Source organism: Procambarus clarkii, chromosome 1, assembly GCF_040958095.1.
Source record: "Procambarus clarkii isolate CNS0578487 chromosome 1, FALCON_Pclarkii_2.0, whole genome shotgun sequence".
Lineage (NCBI taxonomy): Eukaryota > Metazoa > Arthropoda > Malacostraca > Decapoda > Cambaridae > Procambarus > Procambarus clarkii.
Genome location: NC_091150.1, coordinates 51,166,541 through 51,183,007, shown reverse-complemented (window position 1 = coordinate 51,183,007; position 16,467 = coordinate 51,166,541).

Genomic DNA, 16,467 nt, shown 5'->3' with positions numbered 1-16,467 from the left:
CCCACCTCAAGACACCGCTCCAATATAGAAGCATCAAGAAATATGGACTAATTGGCTTTCTACAATCACTTCCATTCAATACCCATTGTTTCGTGTTCTGTCTTGTGTTGATGAAATTAATACCCTATTAATGCCACCTCACCCCATCCACCTCACTCAAATGTAGATATAAACAAATCGGAGATGTGTAAGTTCTATTCAGTTGTGTATGTGTAAACTAAAGTCTTTGAAAATGTAATAAGTTTTACGAAACGCGCTCAAGTGTCGCGTCAGACTAGAAATAAAAATGAATTTTGGAGAATTGATTTTTGAATTACCACCAACAGTGAAAAGAAATGTACGAAAGATAGAGAAAATTCGTGTTAGAATTATTAATCTTACTTTTTCGGTCATATTTAATAATATATATATATATATATATATATATATATATATATATATATATATATATATATATATATATATATATATATATATATATATATATAATATGCAATTGACGATCACGAAACACTGATCATTTGTATGCGGAAAATCCACAGAGAAATTTAAAAGAAAGATGAACGTTTTGGCCGATCTGAGCCTGTGTCAACACCAGTCCGGTGTATAAAATTAATAATTCTAACACGAATTTTCTCAATATTTCTTATTTTTCTTTTCACTGGCTATGGTAATTGAAAAATCAATTCTCCAAAATTAATTTTTATTTCTAGTCTGACGCGACGCCTGAACGCGTTTCGTAATAACTTATTACATTTTCAAAGATTTTAGTTTACACACACAACTGTAACCTGTAAACACGCAAATCCGTCCATACTTATTCTCGCATTTGGGTGAGGTGATATGGTACAACAGTTTTGGGTGAGGTGAACATACTTGTGACAAACACAAGACTGAACACGAAACTATGGGTATTAATTGGATATGAGAACATAAGAATGGAAGTAACTGCAAAGGACCTATTGGCCTATACTTTCTCTTGATGCTTCTATATTGATTCGGAGTCTTGAAGTGGGTTGAATATTGTTGTGCATTAATTGGCTGTTGATTGCTGGTGTTGACTTTTTAATGTGTAGTGCCTCACAGATGTCGAGCCTCCTGCTATCGCTGTATCTATCGATGTTTTCTGTGTTGTTTGTTAAGACTTCTCTGGTGATAGTCTGGTTGTGGGAAGAGATTATATTTCCCTTTATGGAGCCCTGTTGTTTATGCATTGTTATTCGCCTGGAAAGAGGCGTTGTTGTCTTGCCTATATACTGAGTTCGTTGGGGCTTACAATCCCCAAGTGGGCATTTGAAGGCATAGACGACGTTGGTTTTCATAAAGGCGTTCTGCTTGTGTCTGGAGAGTTTTTCATGAGTAGGTTGGCCGTTTTTTTGGTTTTATATTAAATCATCAATTGTATTATCTGATTTTTGTCTGTAGGGATAATGTTCGTATCAACAATATCTTTCAGGACCCTTTCCTCCATTTTATGAGCTGTCGAGAAGATGTACCTGTAAAATAGTCCAACCATTTGGGCTGGACGGTAGAGCGACGGTCTCGCTTCATGCAGGTCGGCGTTCAATCCCCGACTGTTCAAATGGTTTGGCACTATTCCTTCCCTCCGTCCCATCCCAAATCCTTTTCCTGACCCCAGTGCTATATAGTGCTAAAGACTTGGCGCCTTCCCATGATAGTTCCCTTCCCAGCCCCTTAATTCTCTTTTGTTCTTCTATCTCCCATCCCCTCCCCCTCAGCCAATCCCCCGCCTCTCCTGCATCTCTCCGATCTTATCTCCTCATTTTCCCTCTCTCCTTTCAGCCGCAAACTGACAGATACTTACATATATTTACATAGAAGACATACTCGGCTGTAGCCGGATTTGTTCCTTTTTCCCACTCTTCATCCCATTTCCCCCGTTACCGCACCTCAAAGGGGTCCTTCGACTTTCTAGGAGTGTGAATAATTGCTAATATTTATGAGAGCATTGACGTCAGGTCTATCCTGACCATACCTATATCCATCCCTCATACCAGACCCATCTCCCTTATAAATTTGGGTTAGAATAGCCTAAAGCGTCTGTCCTCCAACTTTGGACACACAGACATTCTCCGATGTAGGTATACACATGTACTTGTCAATCTTCGGCCATATGAAGCTTTATTTGTCGAAGACACTGAGGTTGAGCATCCTCTCTCCATGACGTCAAGCAAGCAAATAACTTGCCCGGCCTCAATCACCGGCACTCTCGATGATTAATGACGCCGTTGGTCTTCTATTGGCTGTACACAGTCATGTAAGTGGTTAAACGACGTCCGCGGATATGACGTCAAATTTCTACCCGGCGCCATCTTGTTTGACATCAAATACACAAGAAAAAAGATGCAGCCTGACATCAACGTCAACGATGTTGATTTATTCGAACATGACTGTGTGGTTGTTTCCAGCTGGTCTGGAAATGTCATAGCTACTGCGTGGAAGGCAAAAAAGTTCATGTCTTTGGAAATTAAAAATACAAATAGAAAAGTAGCAGCAGATTGGAACAAATATCATAGGGTACTTTTTTTGTCACAACAAACACACAGATTCATGCACGAATGTACAAGACCATTGTGCTTAAACAGTTTTGTAAACGTGTTATGATTTTGAGCATATGTAATTATTTAGAGGAAATTTTTAAGTGTTACAAGATATATCCACATGCTTTAGAATGTATCTTGGAAATACATACAGTATACATTCTAAAGTTGTCGATAAAGAAATGCTGCCAAATTCAAAAAGCCGTTCTGAAATCGACGAAAATTCGGACAAATACAATCGTGTTAAAAAGTGTTGAGGCATTGCAGCAGGTTCTGTTAATAATAGACAGAGCGACTGATACCAGCGATGCTCGTGCAGTATCAATCAACGCGGGAGAGTTCCCTGGGGTCAGATGTACAATGTGGGATGACGGTAATGTGGGTCATATGGAGAGAGAGAGGTGTGTTTGTAGCCGATTTGTCTCTGGTATCACTGATTTCAAAGTTACACACACACACACACACATTGTCAGAAAGCCTTTGATGCTTGCAACCTGTCCTCTTAAAAAGAACGTCGCTTTAGGCTGTTTGCCCGTATGGCCAAATATGGACGTAATTTGAAAACGAAAAAAAAATGAAAATAAATTTGGGATTTTTTTTTCAACATCAGTAAGTTAAGGGTCCTCTGATAGGTTAGGTGGGCAGGAAATTCTCATAAAGTTTCAAAACGATATAAAAACGTTAATGGAAAGTTTCCTTTTCTAAGCTTGCCGAGTAAGGCGGACGAGTCAAACAGAGAACGGAACAGTACGTCACTTTTGTGAGTCGATTTCATTTCAAATTACGTCCAAATTTGGCCATAGTGCACATACGAGCCAAAAGTGACGTTATTTTTAAGAGGACTGGTTGGATACAGTGCCACACAAAAGGCTAGTGAAAAAGCTGGAGATGCAGGCTGGAGTGAAAGGGAAGGTACTCCGGTGGATAGAGGAGTACCTAAGCAACAGGAGACAACAAGTCAGTGTGAGGGGTGAGGTCTCAGATTGACGAGACGTTACGAGTGGAGTCCCGCAGGGGTCAGTCCTTGGACCTATACTGTTTCCGATATATGTAAATGATCTCCCAGAGGGTATAGAATCGTTTCTCTCAATGTTTGCCGATGATGCAAAAAATATGAGGAGGATTGAAACTGAGGGTGATAGTAGGAGGCTACAAGATGACCTAGACAGACTGAGTGAATGGTCCAACAAATGGCTGCTGAAGTTCAACCCGAGTAAATGCAAAGTAATGAAACTAGGCAGTGGAAACAGGGGGCCAGTCACAGGATACAGAATAAGAGATGAAGTACTTAATGAAACAGACAGAGAGAAAGATCTAGGAGTTGATATCACACCAAACCTGTCTCCTGAAGCCCACATAAAAAGAATAACGTCTGCGGCATATGCGAGGCTGGCCAACATCAGAACAGCGTTCAGGAACCTGTGTAAGGAATCATTCAGAATCTTGTACACCCCATATGTAAGACCAATCCTGGAGTATGCGGCCCCAGCATGGAGCCCGTACCTTGTCAAGCACAAGACGAAGCTGGAAAAAGTCCAAAGGTATGCCACTAGACTAGTCCCAGAACTAAGAGGCATGAGTTACGAGGAAAGGCTGCGGGAAATGCACCTTACGACACTGGAAGAGAGAGGAGTAAGGGGAGACATGATTACAACCTACAAAATCCTCAGGGGAATCGACCGGGTAAACAAGGATATACTATTCAACACTGGTGGGACGCGAACAAGAGGACACAGGAGGAAACTGAGTACCCACATGAGCCACAAAGACTGTCGGAAAATCCGACACCATTTAATAATATTACATGCAATTGCAGATATTGTTGCTGCATTGTATAAACAAGTTACCCATAGAAAATGTAGCTTGTAGTGGAATTTTCCGTCTATAGAAAACGGGATATCATTGCCACATACTATTATAAATTCACCACCTATTATGGTGGGAATTATTCTTAAATACATTAGTCTTTGGACTTTTACATCATAAAAACATCTCATATGAATTCATTTAATTATCAGTATTAAAATAGAGTAAATGTGACCCTTCTATCACTTACTGATATCTGGACAATGTAGGCCAGTAGCGTCAGTGGTGAGGGAGTGGTCAGCCATTGTTGTTTAGACCAGAGGCGCACAGGAGTAAACGGCTTCTGTTAATTTCTCTTGGACGAAGTGTTATGGAAACCAAAGGTCTTCCATCATCAACACGCTGTCAACATAATCAAGGAAAGTGTTCTACCGAAACCCGTTTATCTAATCATTTTTGGCCATTAATGTCAGTAGATAGGGCGATCCGGTTAGAATGCGAACAGCCTCTTAAAAAAAGGTAATTAAGCCTTGGTCTTTATGATTCATTATACAGTGTTTTCTCTGTTATAGCTGTCATATATTAGGATTCTGGCTTTTAGCTAGCGCCATTTTGACAGGTCAAGAAGAGGAAGCAAGTTTGTGTATCAGTTACTGGGTGACGGAAGTTGCCTCACACGAGGAAATTTGGTGTTTACATCCTAGTTATATCTGGTGGACTAAGCCTGCTGTATAATAAGATAAGGAACCAATTCAATGTATATGTAGTTTAATACTGTAATTTGATTAGCTGCATATATATAAATTCAATATAAAACCCCCCTAATGTGTAGTGGATCGATTTGTGAGATTATTGCAGAAATACAGTCCACTTAACATAATACAAATTGCTATCGAAATATATAAATTAATGTAAATATAAAATCAATGTAAATTCATATAAATTAAATAAATATAAATTTCACAGGTCGGTTCCCACATTATTTGGACCTTCGGAACCGGATTATTTGGTCCTTTGAACCCACATTATTGATCATCTTCGAGTCGGATGACAGATTATTTGGTCATCTTAGTACTGGATGAACCAGTTAACCAGTGGATTCATTAAATATACTAGTGCAGTGCGATTTATACAAAGCCAGTCAAAGACGGCGGCGTTGCCTCCAGCTAGCCCACGACCCCCTTAGATCAGTCCAGCTTCATCAGCGGTTTCAGGGTCACCCACAGATATTTGGTGGCGTGTTATTCCGTGAAATGACGGCGCTTATATTGAAGCCAGCCAAATTAGTGGCTGTGTCCTGGCAAGATTGTTCATGGATTTCGTCGTGTTAATTTCGCGAGAGATTATCCACGAATTTTGTGGAGTTAATTTCGCGAGGTCACTAATAATATTTAATACTTCTTGATAATATTAGAAGTTTCATAGAGGCTAATTAAGAGGCTATTATCAATAATTGTGCATATTATTTCTCCAGAATAGAGAATTATTTAATATATATTGCACTAGAGTTCTCAATATAATATTTACCAGTTGATAACCTAGTCCCATATTACCATTGACTAGTTGAACTATTTATTGTTCATCTTAGTCCCATTATTGCCATAGTCTAGTTGTACTATATTGAACAACCCAGCACCATTAATGAATGGTGCAGACCCTATTTTGGGAATAATTTTTATCAACTCGAGTTGAGTTGTGTATATATAATAATTTACTTATGATCATTACACCTTTGAGTGATTAATTAGTGTCTATACCATCCTAGGGTGATATAGAAGAGCTAACCTAAAGGTACTTTCAGTGACACTGGTTTATCACTCAAATCATTAGTATATATATATATATATATATATATATATATATATATATATATATATATATATATATATATATATAATGTGTATTAATTTTAAGTGCTAACCTCTAGTAGAGTTAGGATTATCGCCTAGTGATTGCAGAATTTTTACCCTAGGCTAGTCAGTGCTTGTTCAGCATTATGAACAGCCCAAGTACAAGCCCCACAAGGCTTCACCAACTAGCCAGTATGGATAATGCAGGGAGAATGAAAAGAACCCTTGCAGGTCTTAAAGGCCACTTAACAAGACAGATCAAGAAATGTGAAGATTTGTCACAACAATCTCCAGTTGATTATGCTGACCTGGAAAGCTATTATCAAGCAGCTGCAGGTAAATTTGAGCAAATCAAATGCAAAATAGCTCTCCTTGTAGGGACAGACTACTACCATCGATTCATCGGTAGCCCTACTAAATATCAGGGCATAACTATGTTAAATTCTGCAGGAGGTAAATTACTCTCAGGCCCAGTATCAAGCCTGAGGAGACCTATGGCTGCAGATAAACAATACTAGTAGAAATCTAAATTTGTCAGCTGATTATATTTCTCCAGTGGCATTATACTAAGGAGATTACAGCTGACTATAGTAACAGAGGGGGACAATTATAAATGGGTATATATTACATATAAGAACATAAGAATGAGAGTAACTACAGAAGGCCTATTCGCCCATATTTTATCTTGCTGTTTCTATGTTGGTTCGGGGTCTGAAGTGGGTAGAATATAGTTGTGCATTAATTGGCTGTTGATTGCTGGTGTTGCCTTTTTGATGTGTAGGGCCTCGCTTATGTCGAGTCTCCTGCTATCGCTGAATCTATCGATGATTTATGTGCTGCTTGTTAAGATTTCTCTGGTGATGGTCTGGTTGTGAGAGGAGATTATATGTTCCTTGATGGAGCCCTGTTGTTTGTGCATTGTTAATTTATTTCATGAAAACATTCTCCAATCTGCCAATCTTTTGACCATTTCAAAACCCTATTTAGATCGACCTGAAGTGATAGTGAGTCTTTTTCCGAGATTATTTCTCTACCTACCGATTTTGGTATCATCGGCAAATTTGTAAATGTTGCTCCTCAAACCTGAATCTAAATCATTTATATATATTATAAAGAACAGAGGTCCCAGGACAGAGCCTTAAGGCACTCCATCTACAACATTTCCATATATCAATCCATCCATCTATCAGTCCATCCATCTAATCATATATCCGTCTATCGTCCTATTCATCGATATGTCTCTCCGTCTCCCTCTGTTTTTGTCTATGTCTGTCTCTCTATCTCTTATAAAAGTATGATTATGTAATGTTTGGTTTATCGTGGGTGAAAGGAGCTTAGTGGTGATAAATAATAACAAATAAAATAGTTACTCTTTACTCTGAAAAAGAGGCAGTGTTTGAGAAACCTCTGATGATATGAATGATCGTATAATTTATGCAAGTACGGGTAAATTATGGACAGTAGAAAATTGATGTTAAATTTTTCGTGATAAATAATGATGTATTTATTACTATTAGAACTTAAAACAAAAAATATTTGTTTTGAAAACAATTTTTGTTTTCAAAATATTTAGCTGAGTAACTGCCAGCAGTGCCAAACATCGTTATGGGGAACTGAATGTGACCTAGAGATGCTGTTTCCACTTGAATTCTGGCGATCCCGACCAGCCTATGTTCATCCCGGACCCCAGACCATTTCCTCTGTCAGTTTGAGTGAGGCTGGCCCCAAGCGTCTGGCCTCCAACTTTGAAAAGACAGACAGAATGAGAAAAGACATTCTGTTTCTTATAGAATATATATATTATATACTGAATTACTTGGATTACATGTATATAACTTGTAATAATTTTTTAATGACATTGGTTTAAAAAAGTATTTTAGACCAAACCATCCGAGTGAAATTCTATTTTAATTTGGCTTGTGGGCAGATAAATTAGCAATTAAAACAGTTAATCGCATCGCATAATCAATGTGCTTGTCCAGACGACAATAAAACACTAACCAAAAAATGGAATACAGTTAGAGTGAATAATGAGGCGTAATGATTTTTGAGCTCTGTTGTATTGCAAAATAATGTCGATTTATTGCAAAAAAAGAGTTCTGCTGTGCAGCAAAATGAACTCTGATTATCTCGCAAAATCGCTCCAGATATTAATCCCTTATATATGATTGACAGCCAGCGTGGAGGTGAAGGTCATACAATTCTATAAATTTTATATGTTTGAGGGATTTAGGAGTTTATTCATTGTTAATCATCGTTCTGGTCTCAAGTTCTCTGCCTCCATTTATATTTTTTTCTACACTTAATTGAATGGAATTCCAGCAGCCATGCTTCTGCAGTATGTTTATCCTTTCAAAAAGTTGTCTACGTATTCCTTTTGTTTTTGCTCATTACTTTGTGAATAACCTGTAAACTTCAGTGGTGATTTCTGACACATATTAGAAGAGTTTGGGTCATACGACCAATCCTAGGGAGACTCCGATTGTTACCCAATGCTCTCAATATGGAACATTGACCATACTGGTATTACTATGAAAACCTATCAGGGCATTAGAGTGAAAGCCAGCAAAGATGTGATTTAGACATCCGGCTAAAAATTACCCTAGCTGCTGGCAAAAGTATTAACCCTAATATATATATGACTTGGTTAATACTGTGATGGCTGAAGATACAATGACCAACCACACATCAGAAGATGGAGAAACGACGACGTTTCGGTCCGTCCTGGACCATTATTAAGTGTGTGTGTGTGTGTGTGTGTTTGTGTGTTTGTGTGTGTATGTGTATGTGTGTGTATGTGTGTATGTGTATGTGTGTGTGTGTGTATGTGTGTATGTGTATGTGTGTGTGTGTGTGTGTATGTGTGTGTGTGTGTGTGTATGTGTATGTGTGTGTGTATGTGTGTGTGTATGTGTATGTGTGTGTGTGTGTATGTGTGTGTGTATGTGTGTGTGTGTGTGATTATAATATTACCCTGACAGGTGACTAAATCATTAACCTGACTGCCAAGGTGGCCGAGAGTGTGTCATGGTATTACTGAACAAGCCAGATGGGACACTTAGCTACCTTATCCATTTATGTTTTATTTATATGTGTAAGAGTTCTTACATTCATGTACAGCCACTAGCTTTCATAGCGTTTCGGGCAGGCCCTTAATCCTAATTTTCCCTGGAATACGACCCGTCAAATCGCTTAATAACCAGGTACCCATTCACTGCTGGGTGAACAGGGGCGAATAATTAAGGATTGGCGCCCAGGCAATCATCCCCCGGCCAGGATACGAACCCAAGTCAAATCGCATGCGAAGCGCGAGGCGAGTATCTTACCAGTGCGCCACTGCGACCACAAGGACCCAGGAACACTTAGACCAGTGAACTGCGCCGACAGTTTTTTCTAGACATTCCTTAACAGCTGGCCAGAGTATTCTCGTGATAATTAATCAGGTCATTATCTTGACAGTGGGCTGTGCGGAAGGTGTAAACTGGTAAGGAACCAGAGTAATGAAGATCATCTGTGTTTGTCTGATGCTAACGTTGCCTTGCTTCTAAGATATATTGCGACCTTCCAGCTCTCCCAAGCACTTCATGTGTGCGTCGGTGTGGCTGGAATTAGGAAGCACCCGAAGGTATTCCATCCACTTGGGCTGTGGGAGTCTCGAACCGTCGACCCGAAGGTAAATTTACAAGAAGGTAAATTTGTTTCAACCGAAACATAGAATTTGGCCGTGATTCGCCCGAAGACTTCAGTTTCCTTGGCAAATTTGCATGTATCCTTGCATGAAAAGAGCAGTGAGTGAGCTCAAATAAAGAATAGCAAACATTGTATATGACTGCTTGCTTGAGGAGTCAAACTGTGTTGGCAAACTTGCTGGGTATATAATATGTCTGCAGTTAAGAGCTTTGATTTGTGACTCTAGGGATAAAATATGATGGAGCTACAGTGTATTATGTTAGGGTCACGTGTATGGACACACACACACACACACACACACACATACACACACACACACACACACACACACACACACACACACACACACACACACACACACACACACACACGGCAGTTGAGAGGCGGGACAAAAAGCCGAAGCTCAACCCACGCAAGTACAACTAGGCGAGTACACACACATACTCAAACTCCGTCATATAGACACATACACACAAACTCAGTTATACACACACACTCGCAAACAAAATCATGTACACACTCAATGACAGTCAAACACACACCAACAAAGAAATGCACGCACACAAACAAAGAAATGCACGCACACAAACAAAGAAATGCACGCACACAAACAAAGAAATGCACGCACACAAACAAAGAAATGCACGCACACAAACAAAGAAATGCACGCACACAAACAAAGAAATGCACGCACACAAACAAAGAAATGCACGCACACAAACGCAATCTTGCACACAATAACACAAAACAAAAGACAGTAATGCCCAGTGGCCGCAATCAACCATTATATAATTCAAGCAAATAAACCGCGGTCTCAAACTCAACAGTTGACAAAAAAGAAATAATCCATAAACAAGTAATCAAAATGGTGGACAATCAACTTGAGAGCTTTAGTCTGTTGGCAGTGGTGTCACGCGTGTTGCACAGCCGTCACAAATGTTGCACAGCCGTCACAGATGTTGCACAGCCGTCACAGATGTGGCACAGCCGTCACAGATGTGGCACAGCCGTCACAGATGTTGCACAGCCGTCACAGATGTTGCACAGCCGTCACAGATGTTGCACAGCCGTCACAGATGTTGCACAGCCGTCACAGATGTTGCACAGCCGTCACAGATGTTGCACAACCGTCACAGATGTGGCACAGCCGTCACAGATGTTGCACAGCCGTCACAGATGTTGCACAGCTGTCACAGATGTTGCACAGCCGTCACAGATGTTGCACAGCCGTCACAGATGTTGCACAGCCGTCACAAATGTTGCACAGCCGTCACAGATGTTGTACAACCGTCACAGATGTGGCACAGATGTTGCACAGCCGTAACAGATGTTGCACAGCCGTCACAGATGTTGCACAGCTGTCACAGATGTGGCACAGCCGTCACAGATGTTGCTCATCCGTCACAGATGTTGCACAGCCGTCACAGATCTTGCACAGTCGACACAGATATTGCACAGCCGTTACAGATCTTGCACAATTATACCACTGGAGAGTCACCAAGGAACTACAACAAGAAGTAGAGTAATCCACAAGAGGTATACATCGAGAGGGGGTATCCCGCTGCTCACTATACATACACTGAGAGTTTCCTTCAGTCTTGTACCGTATTCCGGACAACAGTATACATGCCGGTTGGCTAGGCTGCAATTGTGGTATCGCTAAACAAAAACAGTTCAGTAGCCCTTAAAACCCTCGTCAAAAACTAATATATATATTTTCTCTATTACTTGCTACCAGAAAGTGTCCTATCTATCAGTTAATCTTCTTTGACTAGATGGAAAGACTGGAGGTGTATCATATGCTTCCCAAAGCCCTCGTCTTCAAGGCCAACAGCCCGAGGCCAGAAAGGGCTCGTTACGACACTGTAGGCTGCAGCGAGGTCCCTTGTGAGGGACCTCGCTACATTACGGGTTAATGTGATAATGTGGTAGACTACTGAGTCTTTGATCTTGGCTGGCGTGCAGGGGAAACGAATAATTGGATTACTCCTGATGAGGGGTGTGTGTGTGTGTGCTGGTATCCGGACGCGCGGATGTTCATCTGTGTGCTTCCTCGAGTAGTGGGTTTCGGATATTAGGAGAGTCTCCATAGAGCAGCCATATTATCACCGGCCGGTTGCAAATATCCGGCTGGTTGCAAAGACCCAACCAGTTACAAAGAGCCAAATGGATGCAAAACCCCAACAGGGTTACAATGAACAAGTGGTTGCAAGGTCCAAGCTTGTTGTAAAGTCCCAACTGGTTCCAATCAAGACCCAACTAGTTTCAAAGGCCAAACAGGTTGTGTGGACCTAACTGGTGGCATATACCAAGCTAGTCACAAAGCCCCAGCTAGCTGGTCGCAAAGGTCCAGAGTTCTCCCCCAAAATCCAGTTAAATGGTGGGAGTCATACCGTTCTGTGCCACCGCTATGTTGTGGCGGCAACCGCACAGGAGCCGCGACGGGAATTATCTGCTTATACGCCAAGCTTTCCGGCGAGAAAAGTACATTTATTACCGCAATCTTAACCGAACATGTACGTCATTAAATAAAGTCACGGTCACATAAAATTATACAGATGATAATTCTTGATAATAAATAAAAAAGTCGTATCAGCCAAAATGTAAAGCACATCTTTCAATTTATTTGAAACTGTCAGCCAAAATTTTTAAAAATATTCATATACTCAGTTTTAATGTATTCATTTATTGTTGTCACTTGTTTATATAATTTTGTTCGATAATGTTTCATTTCCTAAATGAATTTTATTCATATCATTTCAATTGTCACAATCTTCACTCTGAATATCTTCTTGATTGCATCTCGAGGAGTCTGGCCAAATCCTTGCCATAATAACTATTATTCATAAATGTATAATGTAGACTACGTGTAAACTGGAGGCTAAATTAATTCAATTGTAACTATTGTGTAACATCAGGTTTGTATAATTATATAAGGTTCACTGATTATATCCCTTTGACACTTGCATGAATGGTTATTGTTGATGTGTCAGTATTGTTGTTGATGTTAATTGTAGTTCTAGTAGTAGTTGTAGAAGTTGGTGTAGTAATGGTAGTAATGATAGTAGTAGTAATAGTGGTAGCGGTATTTATATTTATTGTGGTGGTGGTAGTAGTAGCAGTAGAATAGTACTAGTTGTATTTATGGCAGTATTGTAGGAATAGTACTGGTAGTAGTAGTAGTAGTAGTAGTAGTAGTAATGGTAGTAGCAGTCGTAGTAGAAATAGTAATAGTAATAATAGTATTAGTAATAGTTTTGTATATAAATCCACATATTACTCAAGTATATATGTGACTGTAACAGTGAACACAACTCACAAGCAGCTCACCGAAGGTGCTCAAGAGGGAAATGTGCTAACTGCTGTTCGAAGGAAAAAAACTAATTTAATTCCAAGGAAGGTGAAACGAGTATGAGTTTGTAGCGTGTGTTGTAGATGTTTTTTATATGAGTTCTGCGTTTGTAGATGTCTTCTCAAGTGTTTCTTTGTTTCCCTGTTGTAGTTGTCTTCATGAGTTTCGTCTCATGAAGACGGCTAAAACAAGGAGACAAAGTGACTCTCTCTCCGCCGTCTCTCTCTTACTCTTCTAGCTGTCTTCGTAAATTTCTGTCTTTCCCTTGTAGTTGTTCTCATGTCTCCAAGTCTTCTTATGAATTGTTTACACCGAGGAAAATAATGTAAATATTTAGTAGTTTTTAGGAAAGTATACAATGGTAAACATTTTTATATTTTTTTACAAGTTTGGCTCGAGGTCAGAGGTCAGCAGCTACAGCTGAAAGTCAGACGGGGATAAGGAGAGGTCAGAGAAGGTTACAAGTAATGACCAAAGAGGGTTACTGGTAAAAATTAAAAGGGATTTACATGTGCGAAGTGATGTTTATAAACGCCATTGTAGGTTGCTAGTAAATGTTAAGGGGCAACGCTCAGTCATAGGCAATACTAAAGCAGAATCATAGGCAATTGGCGAGCGCAATGCCCAGTCATAGGCAAGGTTCAAGCAATCAAAGACAATACTCTAACAGTAACAGATATGTCTCAAACACCCGGCGGTGAGCGGTTCTCTGTTCGTTTGTCTCTCTCTTTCTCTCTCCCCCATTTCCCCTCCCTCTCTCCCGTTCTATCTCCCAGGGGGGGGGGGGTCAAAACATGCTTGAGTAAAGTTGAGTCAATGATGAATCACCATTATCGATGTTGAATTACCGTTGAATCAACGGGTATGAAACGACTCCAACCAGAATGTGAAATTCATCACAGATTCACAATTCACCATGAAACGTTGCATGAGGTTAATCGCAACCGTTTCATCTCCAGCCTGGTAAACAGACAGACAACAAGACAGACGTACAGACATGCTCTCTTAGAGTTGAGAGGCGGGACAAAGCAGTTGAGAGGTGAGACCAAAGAGCCAGAGCTCAACCGCCACAAGCACAAATAGGTGAGTACAATTAGGTGAGTACAGTCATAGATATATTAGTCAAAATCATTGTCTATTACTAACGCCAACAGTATTAGATAAAAATTACACAGCTGTTAAAACTGGGAAAATATTTAATTATATATGTTTATAATAATTTATAATGTGGTGGGGAGGGAGAGAGAGAGAGAGAGAGAGAGAGAGAGAGAGAGAGAGAGAGAGAGAGAGAGAGAGAGAGAAATATAAGTGATGGGATATTAACTAATAGGAAGTCATGGCCAGGCTGTAGGGACGACCGTCGGAGACCTGACGGTAGACAGGTCGAGCCCCATGAGCACATATCTTCGTATTTTCTTTACATATTATTAAACAAAACACTTTTGGTAAACATTCTTCGGATACACTGATTTTTTTTGTGTGAATTTTTGTTCATGCAAACATGATCAATGTTTTCTTATGTACTCCTCAGGAGTACACAAAGAGGAGCATCAGAGAGAGAACATTCCTGTATGACAGCCAGAGTGCTTGGGGGGGGATTGTTTGAAAATCCTGGTCCGGCTTCAGTGGAAGCTTCAAGAAACCCTTGTGTGTTTCAGAAGAACTCCAGGTTGCAATCCTATTGACCATGTCGTGGCCTGGTTGTCTGATGCGTGTGCGTACTGGGACTATTCACCACATAGGTTCGAATCCCCATCACGGCTCCTATGACTTTTCTCATCTTACCCGAAATTTTAAATATAATAAAACAATTTTAAACATAAAATCAATACGATACATACAGCTAAAAATCAGGCTCTGGGACTTCGTAGGTCTTTGTGAAATATTGGGAAGCGAAGGTAACAAGCTCAGTTCTCTCTCTCAAAGGTCAAACACTCGAGCCTTAATCATATTCAGTATAAAGCCGGGTCCACAGATCAGTATAAAACACGTGCAAGGGGTGTAGGTGTATTTTGGTGCATGTTTATGTATGTGTAGGTATGCGCTTGATTGTGGTTGCATTAGGTGCACATGTGAATGGTTGGGGCGTGCACTCCAGTATGTGTAGGAACGCCCTTGTGTTTGTATTTGGCGGCATTCCGTGCACGTGTGAGTGGCGGGGCGTGCACGCGCGTGCCTTTAAGGGTTTATGTACGTGGATTAACTAAGGTACTGCCCGCTCCCTTACCTCTGTGGTACAGCGTTAAAACCCGAAATGCCTCAAACGTGTTGGTAATTACGAGCTGGTGTCTAGCTTGTGGTGGTGGCTTCTGGTGGGGCCGGGTGGTGGTGGAGTGGGTTAGTGGTGGTAGACCATGGTGGGTCATGGGATGCATACCTTGGAGCAGCAGAAACTAAAATAGAAGTGGAGTAATACATCAATTGTGTGGATGCATTTCAAGGTGTAAAGAATCGAGTCGAGAGTTAGTGTTACCCATCTGTCTCTGAAAGACTGGTTTTAGACAGCATCTTCTGAACCAGCGCTAAAACTATTTCCTAAGTCTTGTTCGGCTTATTTTAGATGCCCCTTGAATTTTGTTCGAACATATTTCCTCTCGAATCGCTGGAAAAATAAATAACAAAACAGCATAACAAAATTTCCACAGTTTTGCCGTCTAAATACTTATTAAAAAGATTGACTAACTCAAGGAAGGAGAACCCAGCCTCTAGAGTGCTGAGCCGCGCTCCAAGAAGACGGAGGACTCCTCCAAGGGACAGGTACACCAGCAGGAAACATTAAGGGCAAGATCTGCTTACTTGAGCACCGGAACTATCTCCCAGCTGCTGGCAGCGAGCCTCACTCAGCGTTAAGACTTGACTGTCTGAGTATCTCCACTAATATTTGCCTCTCTGACAGAGTTGATGCCGGTAATCAATGTTAATTAATTGCGTGAGGTTTGTTCAGGGCGGATGGTTAGAGTGGAGGATTACTAGGGGTGGCCAGCGGATTGAATGCAGGAGAATTGATGGCGTAATCTATTAAGGATTAAGAGCTGATGCAGGCCATGGGCATGTAATGAGGAAGAGTTGTTGCTGGCCAAATGTATGTATAGAGAGAAGTGTTGATGCTGGCCAAGAAAAAGTGTAGAGAAGAGCTGATACTGGCCAAGGTTATGTATGGGGAAGAGCTGTTGCTGACTAAGGGAATGTATGGAGAGCTGTTGCTTGC